Genomic DNA, 17,804 nt, shown 5'->3' with positions numbered 1-17,804 from the left:
CTGAGCTGGGCTCAGGTGGGGAGGGGATAATGATACCATGAAAAATTAGACAGTACCTGCCTCAAGGACGTTCTAGTCCTGGTGAAACCCTTATTCCTGGAAGATCACTAAATAGTACAGGTAATAACTGGTAAAGACCAGGTAGCTCCTTTCTGGGGGTGCCTGGATGGCTCAGGTCATGATCCCCGGGTCTTGGGATCTAGCACCGTGTCAGGCTCTCTGCTCGGCTGGGACCTGCTTCTCCTATCTCCCTCTGCTAGCGAGGATAGAGATTGAGTGTCCAGTTCCATTTGTAGTAAGTTAAAGATACCTATTGGACCTTGCAGGGGAAAGTTAAGTTAGCAGTTAGAGGGAAGAGGTCAGAGCTAGGAATAAAAATTTGGTGGTTTCTAGTGGCAGGTGGTACTTAAAGCCAAGATATGGCTGAGCTCTCTGGGAGTGAGAGCAATAAAGAAGAGGTCCAAGAATCAAGTGCTGGGTATTCTAACATTTAAAACTTCAGAAGATAAGGAGGCACCAGCAAAGGAGATTAGGAAGGAGTGGCTGAATAGGAGGGAAATTAAGTGAAGAAAGTATTTCAAGGAAGAGGGTGTATTAACTGCATCAAATGTTGCTGACATACTGAGTTAGATGAAGACACTCTTTCAGGTCTTAAGTTGTCTGTCCCCTCCTCCAAGAAGTCTGTTCTAACCCCTGAGTGAATTCAATAGCCTTCCGCTGTGCTCCCACACACCCACTGCTTCCTCTCTGTATAATTACCTCTTGTCATGTCCATCTCCCCCACCATACACAGAGTGCCTTGAGGGTAGGGATGGTGTCTTACTCGTAAACGACTCTGAACTTGATGCCATGCACTTAGTAATGTTAATATTAGTTCACAAAACACATGAATCAGTTAAGATGCTCTACACACCCGTTCCACCCCTGCAACTGACATATATTCACTATCCAGGGCTCCAAATTTTATTCCCAAGAGTTGAAGTTCCCTAATTTTTTCACCTTGAAAGGGTCTGAAGATTTGTGGACTCCTTTAAAGCATTCCCATTACAGTAGTTGATATCCCACCAACGTTCCTCTTTCTTTTCATGCTGAGAGGTTCTGGGACTATTTTCACTGGTTGAGCAACTTAGGTACCACACGATGGGGCTGCAGAAACATGGAGATAGAGATTTATAGATTGTCTGCCTTGGTGGTGACTCACTGAATTCTGAGGGAGAGACAATGGGTGGGGAGGGAGAGGAGAGAGAGAGAGAGGCAATCAGGGCTGGAGAAGAAGAGGGAGGGAGGGAGGCAAAGTGGGAGGGAAGGAAGGAGAGAGGAGAGAGAGGCAGCATGGAGGTAGTGGCACAGTAAGTATAAAAGAGACGGCTGTGGGGAAATGAGTTTTTTCTCCTTTGGCATCTTGAAATGGTCTAGCCTAACTCCTTCATTTTATAAAAGGGAAGCTGAGGCCAAGAAGTGCATGACTTACCCAAGACTTTAGAGTTGGTGGTAAGAGCTGGCCTAGACCATATTCCTTATGTCTCTCAGGTCAGTGCATTTTCTTTAACATGCTGGTGACTTTGGAGATGGGAAGAGTTGTCTCCTGTCCTAGGCAAATATCTTCCACTTATTCAATGATACCTGGACCTGCTTTAAAAGACAACCTTCTTGTTCCACAAATGAGAGAAGCAAGGTGAGCATTGCAAATAATGGGGGAAAAGAATAGTGATGGGGATGCTTCTGTGCTGAGGGATAAAGCATAGTAGTTCCTTAGGGGACAGCCAGGGAGGGGGTGAAGATACCCCAGTGTCTGGCTGGAAAGAGGGCAAGAAAGGATAATTGGAAAGACTAGAGGTATGGAATTCAAACTGAAAGTGGGTGGGTGAGAGGGAGGGGAGCAAATCTAGCTATCTGATCCTGGGCATGAACAGGACCATCTCATGATGAAGTGACTTGAGTGAGCACACTGAAGAAGGCAGAAGAAAGGGAGAGGCCCAGTTCTCATCCAACACGTGAGACAGTGAGGCCTGAATCCTCATTCCCTCCTACTAGGGACAAATGGTTTCCCAAGGAAGGCTCAGGTTAATGGCGTTTGAGTATGACCAACTAGGATCTGAGCTGGGACATTCTCCTTCTGGTGACTGCTTTAATGTTCTCCTGGGCAGTGTCCATCCTGCCCTCTTGGCCACTGGGAAGTTGGGGGGGTTCATGCCTTGTTCAGATCTCCAAAGCTGGGTGATCCTGGGGGTCAGCAGTAGGCTTTGTCCTTAGTCTCATGAGCTGAGTGTTCCAGGGTTTGCTTGAGTCTGGGGGCTTTGCCAGACTCTGTCTCACCTAGCTCTTTCTAACAATGCTAATTTCCAAGCCCAGTCATTTCTACAAAGAGCCTGGCAGCCTTACCTCCCTTCTCAGTGAAGGTTTAATAGCAGAGTGCTGAAACAGGGCTCGTTGCTAAGCCTTCATTATTTTCACAATGTATACTACAGGACTCCTATTAACATACCATGAAGCATTGTCCTAATTAAAACTAAATGTCTCATGTCAAATTAAATGAGCAGAGTACATTGGGTTAGCCAGGGCTCTGGCTTGCAATTGCATGTTTGTTTACTTGTTAATTGGCCAAGTTCAATCATCTATAGCAGCCTTTTCTTCTTATCAATACAAATTACTGATGCTTCAGACTTGATCTGCTGGGGAGCCCTGGCCTCGGAGACAGGATGCCTGACAAGCAGTCCCACTGTGCCGTCTTGTAAAGCTGTTGAACCACCCTGTGCTGAGTTTCTCCTGGAGCAAAGGAAGCGTGATCTTCCCCACCTACCCACTTCTTGTGGATGTTGCAAAGGCACTGTAAATTGGGCACATTGGAAGAGCTCCTAAGTTGCTCCCCCCTGGAAGAGCTTTGGTCCAAAGTTAAGGACTTTCTAGGTCTTTGAAGGCTAGTATATGAGTCAGGATTTTACCAGAGAAATGGAACTGGCAGAATATATGATACTGTCATATATATATAGTATATGTATATAGTAGTGTATACATGTGTATATACTTGTGTGTGTGTCTCAAGAGATTTAGTGCAAGGGCTTGGCTTACACAATTGTAAGGGCTGGCTAGGCGAATCTGAAATCCATAGGGCAGGCTGTCAGGAAGGAAGACTGAAAACTCTCAGTAGGAGCTAAAGCTGCAGTCCACAGGCAGGATTTCTTCTTATTCAGGGGAACCTCAGTTCTGTTTGAAAGATCTTTCAACTGATTGGATCAGACCCACCAAGATTATTGAGGATATTCTCCTGAAAGATGTTAATCACACCTACAAAATGCCTTCACAGAAACACCTAGATTAGTGTTTGCTTGAATAACTAGCTACTACAGCCAAGTTAAGTTGACAGGCAGAAGTGACCATTGCAACTAGAATCTGGAAGTGGTCATCCAATTTAACAATATCGCCTTCACTTGGCTCAGGTGTGTAGAAAATAATGCTATTATGTCTGTGGGTTCAGTTCAGTTTTTAGAGAAAGATTCTCTTCCAAATATTTCATTCATTCCACACTTCCATCAGACATAATTTGGAGCCTTTGCACCGAGCTAGGAGCTAGAGGCACATGGATGAATGAGTGGTGGTTAGTCTGTGCCACAGTGGAGCTTACTATATGGTGGGTGAAATGAGCATATATACAGAGGACAACATGGTGAATGTGACGAGAGAGATATGCATGTGGATTTCAAGAAGGCTCACCCAGGGAAATCAGAAGGGTAATGCTCTGAATGTGGAAGATAGGGAAAGGGGAAGAAAGAGGGACATGTGTGTAGAGAGGCCATCCCAAGCAGAGAGGACACAAAACTAAGCAAAGGCACAAAGGTGAGGGGTGCCATGGATTTGTCAGGGACTATAAGCAGGTTTGTGGTCCAGGAATGAGGAGAATGAGGTGTGGAGATTAGCGAGGCTAGGGAGATGGCAAAGGCTGCATTCTGAAGAGACTCATAGAGGAGTTTGGACTTTTCTGTAGGTGGCAGGGAGAAGATTATCACCTCTGCATGTTGAAAGCGCCCTTTGGAATCTGTGGGGAAGATGGGATTAATGGAGACAAAACTAGGGAGAGGAAGGCCCATTAGAGGCTGGCAAAACTGAAGGTCAGGACCAGGGCAATTATTTCAGGTTGGAAAGAAGGCATCCAGAAATACTTGGGAGGTGAACTCCATAGAACTGGGTGGTTGGTTGGTCCTGTGGGTGTGTAAGGAGAAGCAAGAAATAGAAGATGGAGCTATTGCTTCAGAGGGAGGCAAAGATTTATAGGGGAAGCTGATGAGCTCAGTTGGGGGATATAGTGAATTTGAGGTGTCTGAGGGACACACAGCTGCCAGTTGTCAGCTTGACATGTGGATGTAGGGTTCAGGGAAGAGATCTGGGCTGGGAATTTGGGATTGTAGATGTTTGGGAACCATTAAAAATAAGTGGTAGTACAAAGCATGCAGTAGATAAGATCCTCTAGAAACAGACCCATGAGACAGACATTGTTTCCAATTCACAGAGAAGAAAACTGGGTTAAGGCTCCTGTTTTGTGAGAAAAGGCAAAACACCAGTGGGAAGTGCATTTGTCACGTGTTATCATTTTGCCCTTCTTGTGAATGAATCCTACTAGGTTGGCACTGAGATGGAGCCCTCTGTCACCTGGGAGGGGACTAGGACTCCCGGAGGTCACAGCTCCTGGGGGTCATGTGTGGCTAGAACACATGCCCTCTAAATTCCAGCCAGGTCTTTCCCCCTCTGTGTGGTGCATAGGGGGAAATTTTGACTGTGTGGGTGAGGGAGAGCACCTGTGGTACTTGGCACCTGGGGCCAGCAGGGTGGTGGGAGGCTCTCGGACAGGAACTCCCAGCAAGAAGGGGAGAGGTCGCAGGGAAAGGGGCCTGGGCCGTTCCACCTGCACAACATACAGGCCGTGCCCCAGGGCTTTCTCTCTCACACCAAGGCATGTTATGGTCCAAGTGAATACACGACCCCTCTACCACCAGTGGTGTTCAGAAAATAACCTCAGCTGTCATTAATCGGTTAGTATAACTTAGAATCAGTGTGAAAAAAGAAGGAAAGAAATGGGGAGCAAGGGAGAGAGTTCACCCAGGAGGGAGACAGGGCAGCCTCTGAATGGCTCCCTGCAGCCGCGCTGGCAGCCAGGTTTACCGGGACCTGTGAGCGGCGGCCAGTGTTTTGGAAGCTAAGGAGCCCCATGTTCGTAATCTGGCCCTGAACTGACCACAGTGGTCAGGATGCCCTGCTCTGCACAGACCATTCAGCGAGATGTTAGCTACCACCCAGTGTACTTTGCACAAAGGCAAAAAGATTGTATGGGATCCTGGAACGTTAGTTGCTATAGCAACATCTGTCTTTATTATCACCTAAACCCATTCACTGTATAAATATAGTAACTATTTGACTTCCCCACCCCCCCAGTCCACTTGGTAGGATTTAAAAAGAAATTGCAACAACCAAAAAAAAAAAAATTAAAAAATTAAAAAGACCAACAAATTGCAGTATCATGGGTGTGTGCACAGAGGAAGTTTTAAAGGTGGGGAGAGCATGAGGACATTTGTGGGTGGGGTAGATTTTCACAGGTTGCAAGTTAGTGGAGATGGCTACTCCTTACAACCAAGGCAGAAAGGGCAAATTCCTAGAAGTAATGGGACCAATTTGCATGGAAAGCTGAAAAAATAGGGGGGGAATGAAGTAGGAGAGGTGCAGAAGAGGGAAATATTATAGTGGAAAGAACTCGAATTTGTAATCAGATAGACCTGAGCTCAGATCTTGGCATCCTGCTTATACCTGAGTGACACTGGGTCGCTCAATCCCCTGAGCCTGTTGCTCATCTGCAAAATGGAAGAACCATATCCCACAGCCTATTTGAGGAACTTGGTCTCCTTATATGAGGCCTGAAGACCTCAAATCTAATGTTGGGCCAGAGACTGAGATGTACTCACCAGCAGGAGGAGATTTCCTAGACACCAGCTCCATTCTCTGCAGTGAATGGTGAAAAGGGCCAGACCCAGCGGGGTTGCTGAGAGTGATCATCATCAGTCTGGACAAGGGGTTAGGCCAGCCAGATGGGGCGGGCAAGGCATAGCAGGGCAAAAGAAGGAGTGAGGAGAAGTCTCCTGCCAATGGATGTTCCACGGGTGGTTTTTCCTTCTGAAGACCAACTTTCCAAATGTGGAGCTATTAACCAGGATTGGGAGGGGGTGGAGAAGGAAGCCATGGACAGAAATCTAGTATCTAACAGCCATTTTTACAAAGCCTGCTGTGAGCCAGGCACTGTGCTGGGAACCAGGGGATGTGAAAATGGACAGATACAGTCCTGCTGAGGCCAGAGGGACCTTCCTGCTGGAGGAAGGAATAGAGCAATAGAAACTTTTCTCTCACACCCATCCCAACATCCCTGGTCTTCTTGCTTCCTGAGATGAACTGATTTGTTTTCTTGGACTCTAAAGAACAAAAGCAAACACTTACATAGCACTTGCTACTTGCTAGGCACTATTGTAAGTGCTTCATAAATATTACTTCATCCTCACAATAATTTCATAAAGTGGAAACAGATATTGTCCCACTTGGCAGATGAGTAAGCTGAGGCAGAGAGTGGCATGCACAGGACTAGTGTGGTCTCATAAAATACCGGTTCCAAGTGTGAGACTCAACCTAAGAGCTGCTGCTTCTTTCTTCTTCTTCTTCTTCTTCTTCTTCTCCTTCTTCTTCTTCTTCTTCTTCTTCTTCTTCTTCTTCTTCTTCTTCTTCTTCTTCTTCTTCTTCTCCTCCTCCTTCTTCTTCTTCTTCTTCCTTCTTCTTCTTCTTCTTCTTCTTCTTCTTCTTCTTCTTCCTCCTCCTCTTCTTCTTCCTCCTCTTCTTCTTCTTCCTCCTCCTCCTCCTCGTCCTCCTCCTCCTCTTCTTCTTCTTCTTCTTCTTCTTCTTCTTCTTCTTCTTCTTCTTCATCACCTTCTAATTCTCATTCTCACAACATAAGCATTTAGCCTGAACCTGGCTACAGTAAGTGCCTAATAAATGTTGGCTATTACTGCTATGATTGTTATTCTCTAGTGGAACTGCTGTCAGGCCCATGAAGTTCAACTATTTTTTCTCTTTTTGAAAATGGCTCTCCTTGCCCCCCAAGTCTTGGCTTGAGAGAACCTCTTCCCTTTGTGCCTGGAAGTCTCTAGAAACAAGTCAATCCTATTAGGAAGGAAGGGGGTGGGGACAAGACAGGAGCCAGGCAGCAGGACTAGGTCTCTGAAGCCAGAGTCATTGCCCTGGTAATATTCAGACAGGCCTGGGTTCAAATCCTACCTCAGGCACTACTAGCTGCATCCTTAGGCAAGTCATTTGAAATTCTGAACATCGCTCGTAGTGCTGTTTGGTGGTTAAATGGCATAAGTGCCATGACTGCTACATAGGAAGTGCTTGGTAAATGTAGCCCCTGTGATGGTGAGGATAGTGATGTTGATGGCAAGTATGGTGATGACGAAGATGATGATTTGAACTCTTCCTGCTCCCATTGTCTTGTAAGAGGAGAGGAGAGTTACTCTCTTTCTCTGCCCCCTCCATCATCTTCATGAGGCTAGACAGCTTCACCTGGCTGAGAGTACAAAGGTAATAAGTGGGAATACAATGAGAATATAAATATGTGGATAATTTAGAATATGATAACTCTGGATCCAGATGAAAACCCAGCTGTGATAACTGGATATACAAATAAGAATGCAAACGCCGCAGTAAGAAAACAGCTTCTACCGTCCCTCCAAAGACCTCATTCTCCAACACCATGGCTGGGAGCTATTCCTCTTTCCCTCTAACAATCAAGCCACCAATCTCTTTCTTGTGCTGAGAGCAAGACTAGTTTGCTGACCTCTGCAGGGGAGGGAGGGATCCTAGTGGGTGTGTTTCAGAAAGCTGGCCCTGCCAGCCTGGGGAGAAAATGCTGAGATGAGCGCAAGCTGGAGGGGCTCAAGATTCTCATTCAGGCTGGCTGGCCACTGTGGTGGGTCACAAGGTGCTGATGGAAGCACTGTTTATCATGTCAACAAGACATAAACCAAGGATCTTTGATGTTTCAGCCCATTTCCCTGCCAGGCACTAGCTTTATTCTCCTTGTAGATATGATGGGGCCATCTCTCTAAAATTAGGAGGAATAGAGCATCTATTTAAGCCTTTCCCGCTTACCTGTGGAGCTGACTTGTCTTCCTCATGCCTCTTCGTATCTTCCTTCTCTCAATGTGCTCTGTTAAAATTGTGATTGAGTCTCCATATGTCTTTACAGCTTCTTTTAGACTGTTTTGGTTATCTGCTGCTGCATAATAAGCCACCCCAAAACTTACTATGCTCACAAATTCTGTGGATCAGGAATTCTAACAGAGCACTGTGGGGATGGCTTGTCTGTTTCAGGATGTCTGGGGGCTGCAGCTGGGAATATTTGAACAACTGGGAATAGCTTTAAAGAGCAGAACAGAGAGAGCAAGCTCTCCTGTCTCTTCTTACAAGGGCATTAATCCCATTCATAAGAGGTCCATTCGCATGACCTATTTACCTCCTAAGGGCCCCACATCCTAATAGCATCACATTAGGGGTTAGGATTTCAACATATGAATTTTTTGGGAGGGCATATTTACTTTATAACATATGTGTTGCTTAGAGCTCCAACAGTAAATGTTCTAGCAAACAAGGCCAAAGTTGCGTGGGTCTTTATGATTAGCCTACATAATCCTCTAGGCTGATAGAATCACAAACTCACTTCTGTTCAAGGAGAGGGGATATGGACTCCACTGTTCAATGGAAAGAATATCAGTGGATTTGTCTGATTATCCAACATTCAGTAGGTCTGTTCACTATGTAGAGAAGTGAAATCTTAAAGATTAAGCCAAAGATATAGTTAATAATATGATTAATTTGCTTCTTAAATAATAATTTTAAAATAATTTCTTTAAATTAAGGATGGCTAGTATTTTTCAACCTATATTTCTTGGACAGAGATTCCGAGAGCCATCTTACAAAACAAACAATCAAAAATTCTTATTTCCAAGTAAGTTTAGAAAATACTTCATACTATACATAGCCTCTTGGAGAGTCACTGTACATACTGACACATCACAGTCCCTGAAAAATCCTGCAGCAAGGGAAGATTTATTTTCTTTTGGAGTTTAGATATTTCTAAAACCTATTTGAGCACAGAACCTTTAAAATTTTCTTTTTAGGTTCCAATACCTGTTGAAATCTCACCAAACTAATACTCCTTGAGCTCTCTTTAGGAAAGGCTGTCTAAGTAATATTCCATTCTGTGTGTGTGTATGTATATATATGTATATATACCACATCTTCTTTATCCCTTTGTCTATGGATGGACACTGGGTTGCTTCCATATCTTGGCTATTATAAATAATGCTTCAATAAACATAGGGAGGCAAGTATCCCTTTGAATTAGTGTTTTTTAAAAAATATTTTATTTATTTATTTATTTGAGAGAGAGAGAAAATATGTGCGTGCAAGCAGTGGCGGGGAGGGTGCAGAGGGAGAGGGAATCTCAAGCAGACTCCATTTTAATCAGGGAGCCCAATGTGGGGCTTGATCCCATGACCCTGAGATCATGACCTGAGCCAAAACTATGAGTCGGACATTCAACCAACTGAACCACCCAGGAGCCCCTTGAGTTAGTGTTTTGTTTTCTTTGGATAAATATCCAGTGGTGGAATTACTGGATCATATGGTATTTTTTTTTATTATGTTCAGTTAGCCAACATATAGTACATATGGTATTTCTGTTTTTAATTTTTTGAGGAACCTCCATACTGTTTTCCACAGTGTCTACACCAGCTTGCATTCCCACCAACAGTGCATGAGGGTTCCTTATTCTCCACATCCATGCCAGCCCTTGTTATTTCTTGTGTTTTGGAGTTCAACCATTCTGACAGGTGTGAGGTAATATCTCATTATAGTTTTGATTTGTATTTCCCTAATTATTAGCAATGTTGAGCATCTTTTCATGTGTTTGTTGGCTATCTGTATGTCTTCTTTAGAGAAATGTCTGTTCATGTCTTCTGTCCATTTTTAAAATTAGATTATTTGGTTTTTGGTGTTGAGCTGTGTAAGTTCTTTATATATTTTGGATACTAACCTCTCATTGGTTGTCAGGGGGATGGGTGAAATAGGTGAAGGGGATTTACACTTATCATGAGGAGCCCTGAGTAATGTATAGAATTGTTGAATCATTATATTGTACACCTGAAACTAATATAACACTGCATTTTTTTAAAAGATTTTATTTCTTTACTTGAGAGAGAGAGAGCATGAGAGAGAACAAGAGCACAAGCAGTGGGGAGGGGTAGAGGGAGAAGCAGACTCCCCACCGAGCAGGGAGCCCAATGTGGGACTTGAGCCCAGCGTCCTGGGATCATGACCTGAGCTGAAGGCAGACGCTTAACCGACTGAGCCACTCAGGCGCCCTGTAACACTATATGTTAATTATACTTGAGTTAAAGGTATATTATGATCAATTAAAGATATTATAATCAAAAATGTTATATTCAAACACTTGGGTCTCATGAAATGTAACCCAAAGTTTGCATAAATTAAAAGAAAGAAAGCCTGTTTAGACTCTAAATTCCAGAGCAAGCAAGCTTCAGAACAAATCTTAAAGTATTATTCAATAACTTTTTCAACAATTGTAGCATAATTTCCAGTGCTTGATTTGAGTATTTGCACCAGAGCAATTAAAGCAGAATCTTTGGAGACGGGGGCCTGGGCATTGAAATTTTTGAAAAACATTAGGGATTCTAATGTGCAGTCGGGTTGAGAGCCATTGACTTAAACTATTATTTCAGAAAAATACTGTTTATTCTTGGGAGGTTATACACTTTGTTCAACAGTTACTTGCTGGAAAATTGGGAGAACAAAGAGGCACATTTGCAATTCTTAATGAAGGGGGTATCACAAAAGAGACAGACCAGATGCTGAGTATCTATACTCACCCTGCTCTGCTCCATGAGTCTTGGATTGCTACTCTCCACACACCCCCCACCCCTGCCTTTGCCCATCCCCTCCAGATTGCATTGTCAAACCATTATTGACTCTTCTGCTAAAGTTTTGCCTCCTTCTCACCCCCACCCCCAAATAGAACTTTATTCTAGAATGGATCATTTGAATTGGAGGACATGTACCCCTGGGGGTGGGGAGATTAACTCTTACAGATTGGAAACGAGGTTTCTAAAACTTGCATGGAGGTTCAGTGGGAAGAGATTAGAAAAGAGGTGGGGACAGAGGAGGAGAGAGAGGACATGTAATCTTAGTGAAAGGAACCATCCTCCCTTCCATGAAGGACTTAAGTATTAGAGTGCTTATCCCTAGACTGGAGAAAATTCCTATCACATACAGCTTTAGGTTCTTCATTCCTATTGTATAATTTTCTCTAATCCAATAGTTGGGAAGAATCTGCTATACTCAGAGTCTTGTGGCATGATGTTTGAAGAAAAAGGTCAGTAAAGGGAAGTGTGGCCAATTCCAAGTCCAGTCTCCATAGTATCTTTGGAGGTGACTACATCTAGCAGTTTTATATGGAGACCATCTATGAAGTAAATGACAGTCCAAGGTGGAGCTGGAAATGGCGAGACAAGCCCCTTGAGTACCCTTAGCATAAAAATTCTCCTTCCCTCATTTAATGAGAAAGGTGACCTTGAACATAAAAGGTAGAAAAGGGGCAGGGAGGAGGTAGACCTACGTTTGAGCTACAAAGGGGTGTACCGTTATTTATTTATTTAACTATTTCTCCTTTGTTAACCACTTGGCTTGTTTCAAGGTGTTTCTATTATAATACACTGCATGAACATTGTGACACATAAATCCTAACCTGCATCTTAGATTATTTCCTTAGGTTAGATTTCCAGGAGTGGAATTACTAGATCAAAAAATAAGGTATTTTTAGGGCTCTTGATATATATTACCACCCAGCCCCCTTAGAAAATTTGTATCAATTTAAACTCTCATTAGCAATGTACAAGAATGCTCATTTACCCATGTCTGCCAACACTGGGCATTTTAACTTAAAATACTTCTTGGTGTTCTTGTTATTTTTGTTTTGATGGTTTCCTTTCTGGATTATTCTCAAAAGGAAAAATTTTCCCCAGCTTTGAGATATAATCGACATATAACATTGTGTAAGTTTAAGGTATACAAGTTGATTTGATATATAGGTATTGTGAAATGATTACCTCATTAGCATTAGCTAACACCTCCATCACCTCACATAATTACCATTTATTTCTTGTGATGAGAACATTTTAAGATCTAGTCTTTTAGCAACCTCCAAGTATATAATACAGTATTGTGAACTATAATCACCATGCTGTATATTAGATCTCCAGAACTTATTCATCATATATATAACTGGAAGTTTGTATCCTTTGACCTACATTTCCTTATTTCTCCCATTCCCCAGCTATCGGCAACCACCATTCTGCTCTGTTTCTATGAGTTCATCTTTTTTAGATTCCATATTTAAGTGATATCATACAGTATCTGTCTTTCTCTGTCTTGCTTATTTCACTTCGCATAATGTCCTCAGGGTTCGTCCATGTTGTTGCAAATGGCAGGATTTCTTTTCTTCCCACAGCTGAGTACTATTCCATTGTGTGTGTGTGTGTGTGTGTGTGTGTGTATGATTTTACCCATTCATCTGTAGATGCACATTTAGGTTGTTTCCATTTCTGGGCTGTTGTGAATAATGCTTCTGTGAACATGGGGGTACAGATATCTCTTTGAGATCCTGATTTCATTTCCTTTGAATATATACCCAGAAATGGGATTACTGGATCATATGGTAGTTTTATTTTTAATATTTTGAGGAAGCTCCATACCACTTTCCATAGTGGCTGCACCAATTTACATTCCCACCAACAGTGCACAAGATTTCCCTTTTCTCCATATCCTTGCCAATACTTGTTATCTCCTGTCTTTTGTTTGTTTGTTTTTGTTTTGTTTTGTTTAAAGATTTTTTATTTATTTGACAGGGAGAGACACGGCGAGAGAGGGAACACAAGCAGAGGGAGTGGGAGAGGGAGAAGCAGGCTTCCCGCCAGGCAGGGAGCCCGACGTGGGGCTCGATCTCAGGACCCTGGGACTGTGACCTGAGCCGAAGGCAGACGCTTAACGACTGAGCCACCCAGGTGCACCATCTCCTGTCTTTTTGATGACATGATGACCTGTTAGCCATTGTAACAGGTATGAGGTGATAGCTCATTGTGGTTTTGATTTATATTTCTCTGGTGATTAATGATGTTGAGTATCTTTTCATGTGTCTGTTGGCCATCTCTCTGTCTTCTTTGGAAAAATGTCTATTCAGTCCCTCTGTCCATTTTTAAAAATAGGGTTGTTTATTTTTTGCTATTGACTTGTATGATTTCCTTATATATTTTGGATATTAACCCCTTGTCAGAACCATGACTTGCAAATATTTCCTCCCATTATGTAGGTTGCCTTTTCATTTTGTTAATTGTTTATTTTGCTGTGGGTAAGCTTTTTATTTTGATGAAACCCCACTTACTTATTTTGGCTGTTGTTGCTTGTGCTTTTGGTGTCATATCCAAAAATTATTGCCAAGACTAACGTCAAGGAGTTTTTCCTCTGTGTTTTCTTCCAGAAGTTTTATAGTTTCAGGTCTTGCGTTTAAGTCTGTAATCCATTTTCAGCTAATTTTTGTTAATTGTGTAAGATAGGGTTCTAATTTCATTCTTCTACATGTGATTATCCAATTTTCCCAGCACCATTTATTGAAGAGACTGTCCTTTCCCCATTGAGTATCTTTGGCTCCCTTGTCAAATATTAGTTGATTGTATATGTGAGGGTTTATTTCTGGGCTGTTGATTCCAATCCATCTGTCTGTGTCTATTTGTATACCAATATCATACTGTTTATGATTACTCTAACTTTGTAGTATAGTTTGAAATCAGGAAGCGTGATGCTTCCAGCTTTGTTCTTTCTCAGGTTTGCTTTGGCTATTCAAGTTCTTTGTGGTTCCATACAAATTTTAGGATTATTTTTTCCTGTTTCTGTGAAAAATGCCATTGGAATTTTGATAGAGATTGCATTGAATCTATATATGGCTTTGGGTAGTATGAACATTTTAATGATATCAAATTTTCCAATTCATGAGCATGAGGTATCTTTCCATTTATTTGTATCTTCTTCAGTTTCTTTCATTAAAGTCTTATAGTTTTCAGTGTATAGATCTTTCACCTCCTTGGTTAAAATTATTCCTAAGCATTTTATTGTTTTTGAGGCTATTATGAATGGAATTGTTCTATTTTTTCAGATATTTTGTTGATAGTGCATAGTGTATAGAAACACAACTGATTCTTAAAAAGAAATTTTTAATGGGGTAAATTAAATTATGTGTATTGCCTCTTGAATCTATTTTCTCTTCAAAAAGTATACAAATATCCCTTTGCTTTAGAAACAGCAATCAATTTTTTTCTTTTATCAATTCTCCCCAATCAGAAGCAATAAATTTCAGGTTGCTGATAAAGAACAAGAAACCTCTTTTCTTTAATGGATACTGCAAATAGCAGATAGTCTTTTGAGATTTTCTTCTCAGCCTTTCCTTAGCAGTGGACTCCAATTTGCCTCTGCAAGAGTCTCAGAAACTTTGGAGAGCTTGTCTTCCAGCCTGAACATGCCTCCTAAAATGAATTTTAAATAAGGGTTCTCCGATGGAGATTTAAGTGAAGTCATGAGTTAGTTCCTTCTTTTGTCCTTCCAATTGTCTAGATAAATTATTGAATGCTTTTTTTTTTAAAGATTTTTTTATCTATTTCTTTGTGTGTGAGAGGGAGAGAGAGTGAGAGTGAGAACACACAAACGGGGGTGGTGGCAGGCAGAGGCAGAAGCAGCTCACCACTGAGCAAGGAGCCAGATGTGGGACTCGATCCCAGGACCCTGGGATCATGACCTGAGCCGAAGGCAGACACTTAACTGACAGAGCCACCCAGGCGTCCCAAATTATTGAATGCTTACAAGTGTCTTACACAGTACAATACATTGCAAAGTGCGAGCAATATTAATTATTCATGGATTCCATAATTATGATTTTGCATCTTGGTGAAATTTATTGTTAACCCCAAATCAGTGCTCATGGCTCTTTCCTGGTAGTACCAGGAAGATTTGAGTCACTCAACATGCACATTCCCAGCTGAGGTAAAGCAAGGCATCAGTCTGCCTTTTTGTTTTCTCTCTCATATTCTGAATAAGAGTCCTTTTGTGATATATTTGGTGGCCATATTTTTGCATTTTTCTTGGTTATTTCTTTATTTAAAATAACCCCCCAGGGTAGTGCTGAAGTGCTGTTTACTGTTCCTAAGCTGTGATGTTCAAGAAGGGAGAAAATAAGCTCAGATAAGCTTAATTAAGGCCTAAGTTATGTTGACCATGAATTCAATAAATCAACAATACGTATTAAATAAAGTGTCTTTAAACAAAAACACACATAAAACAAGGTTATGTATTAATTGGTTGATGAAAATGCTGTGACCAGAGTCTCACAGGAATCTAACCTTGTATTTTCCCTAGGAGCAATGCCTCAGTATTCGCTAATTCAATGTTCCCAGCAACTACATAGAACATAACTGCCGGGAGAACTAGAGTTGACTGTATATCAGAGAGTGACAGTTGATCTTGGGAAGTGAAAGGAACACACGTAATGAATCATGAATGACCTGAACAGTAACAGCAGTACATATAACAAAGGATAGACAAATCAGGGTGATCTAGAGGAAGGCTTTGTGAAAGGAGTGGTCATCAATCTGGGCTCTGCAGTCTGAAGAGGGTTTATGTAAGCTCAGGAAGCTAAGAGTAAGAGTGATGAATAGTCTTATTTAGGGAGGACAGGCTATAAGCCAATTTGTATTTGAGGATTATTTTGAATGTGGGGCATATGAAAAATAAGGCTGAAAAAATCATGTGGGAAGGAGTTCTGGAAGTCCTGAATGTAAGTCTGAGAGAGCCTGGGTTGGTTCCTGGGACCAGATTTTTTAAAATCAGCTTTATAATTTGCATAAAATAAATTTCACTCATTTTAAGTGTACATTTTGGTGAGCTTTGACAAATATATACCCCCAAGTAAACACCACCACAATCAAGTTATAAAACATTTCTATTACCCCTAAATGTTTTCTCATATTGCCTTGCAACCAATACCCCTACCACTCATAATACTAGGCAAAAAATAAAGCATAAACTTACCTTTTATAGAATTTCTTATAAATGAAATCAAATAATAAGTACTTGTATGAGACTGGCTTCTTTGGCTTAGCATAATGTTTTTTAGGTGTATCCATTTTGTATGTAGTATATAGTTTTAAAGAAAAATGCTGACTAGTATTCCATTTTACGGATATACTAAAATTTGCTTATCCATTTACCAGTTGTTAGATATTTAGATTGTTTCCAGTTTTGAACTATTAGAAGTAAACTTTCCATGGCCATTTGTGTACAATTCTTTTTGTGGAAATACATTCTCATTTTTCTTTGATGAATACTTAAGAGTGGAACTGCTGGGTTGTGTAAGTGTATACTTAACTTTTTATGAAACTGCCAAACTATTTTCAAAGTGATTAAAACATTATATATAACCCCAGCCATGTATGAAAATTCTAGTTGCTCCATATCCTCATACTTAATATGGTCAGTCTTCTAAATATATGCCATGCTAAGTGGGTGTTGGTATCTCATTGTGATTTGAACTTAGATTTTATTTATGACTAATGATGATAAACATGTTTTCATGTATTTGAGATTTATATATCTTATTTTGTAAAGTATTCAAATATAAAATATTGGTTGTCTTGTTATTGGGTTTGAGACATTCTTCAAATATTCTGGATATTGATCCTTTGTCACACATATATGTTGTAAATATTTTCCTGTATGTCCTGCCTTTTTGTTTTTGTAATGGTCCCTTTTAAAAAGTAGAAACTTTTATTTTTGTTGAAGGCCAATCTACCAATTTTTTTCTTTCATGGTTCATGCTTTTTGTATACTCTAAGAAGTCTTTGCCTAACCTAAGATCACAAAAATTTTCCTCCATGTTTTCGTCTAGAAGTTTTATAGTTTCAGCTTTTACATTTAAGTCTACAATCCATATCAAGTTAGCTTTTTTTGGTATGATGTGAGGGAAAGGTTGAGATTCAACTGTTCCAGCAACATTTGTTGAAACAACTATTTTTTCCCCATTGGTTTCCCTTGACACTTCGGTCAAAAGTGATAACTGACCCAGATGTGTGTGGATTTATTTCTGGACCCTCAATTCATTTCCACTGATTTATATGTCTATCCTTGTACTTCTTCCACACTGTCTTGATTACTGTAGCTTTTTTTTTTTAAACATTTTAGTGTATTTAATGCCAGCCTTTTTACTATGTATAACCATATGCATGTGTTATATATGTGTATGTATATATATACAACTGTAATATATATACACACACACACACACACACACACACACACTCCACATCTATGCATACACACATATCTCTTTAAAATTGGGTCATATACATAGCTTTATAGTAAGTCTTGAAATCAGGTAGTGTAAGTTTTCCAAGTTTATTATTCTCTTTCAAAATTGTTTTGGATATTCTAAGTACTTTGAACTTCCCTAAAAATTTTAAAGTCAACTTGTCAAGTTCCACAAGAAAACCTGCTGAAAATTGCACTACTGGGTATTTACCCCAAAGATACAAAAGTAGGGATCCAAAAGGGTACGTGCACCCCGATGTTTATAGCAGCAATGTCCACAATAGCCAAACTGTGGA

The sequence above is a fragment of the Leptonychotes weddellii genome, chromosome 6 (assembly GCF_054177405.1).
Source record: "Leptonychotes weddellii isolate Sample4059 chromosome 6, ASM5417740v2, whole genome shotgun sequence".
Classification (NCBI taxonomy): domain Eukaryota; kingdom Metazoa; phylum Chordata; class Mammalia; order Carnivora; family Phocidae; genus Leptonychotes; species Leptonychotes weddellii.
Note: the sequence above shows the minus strand (reverse complement) of the source record.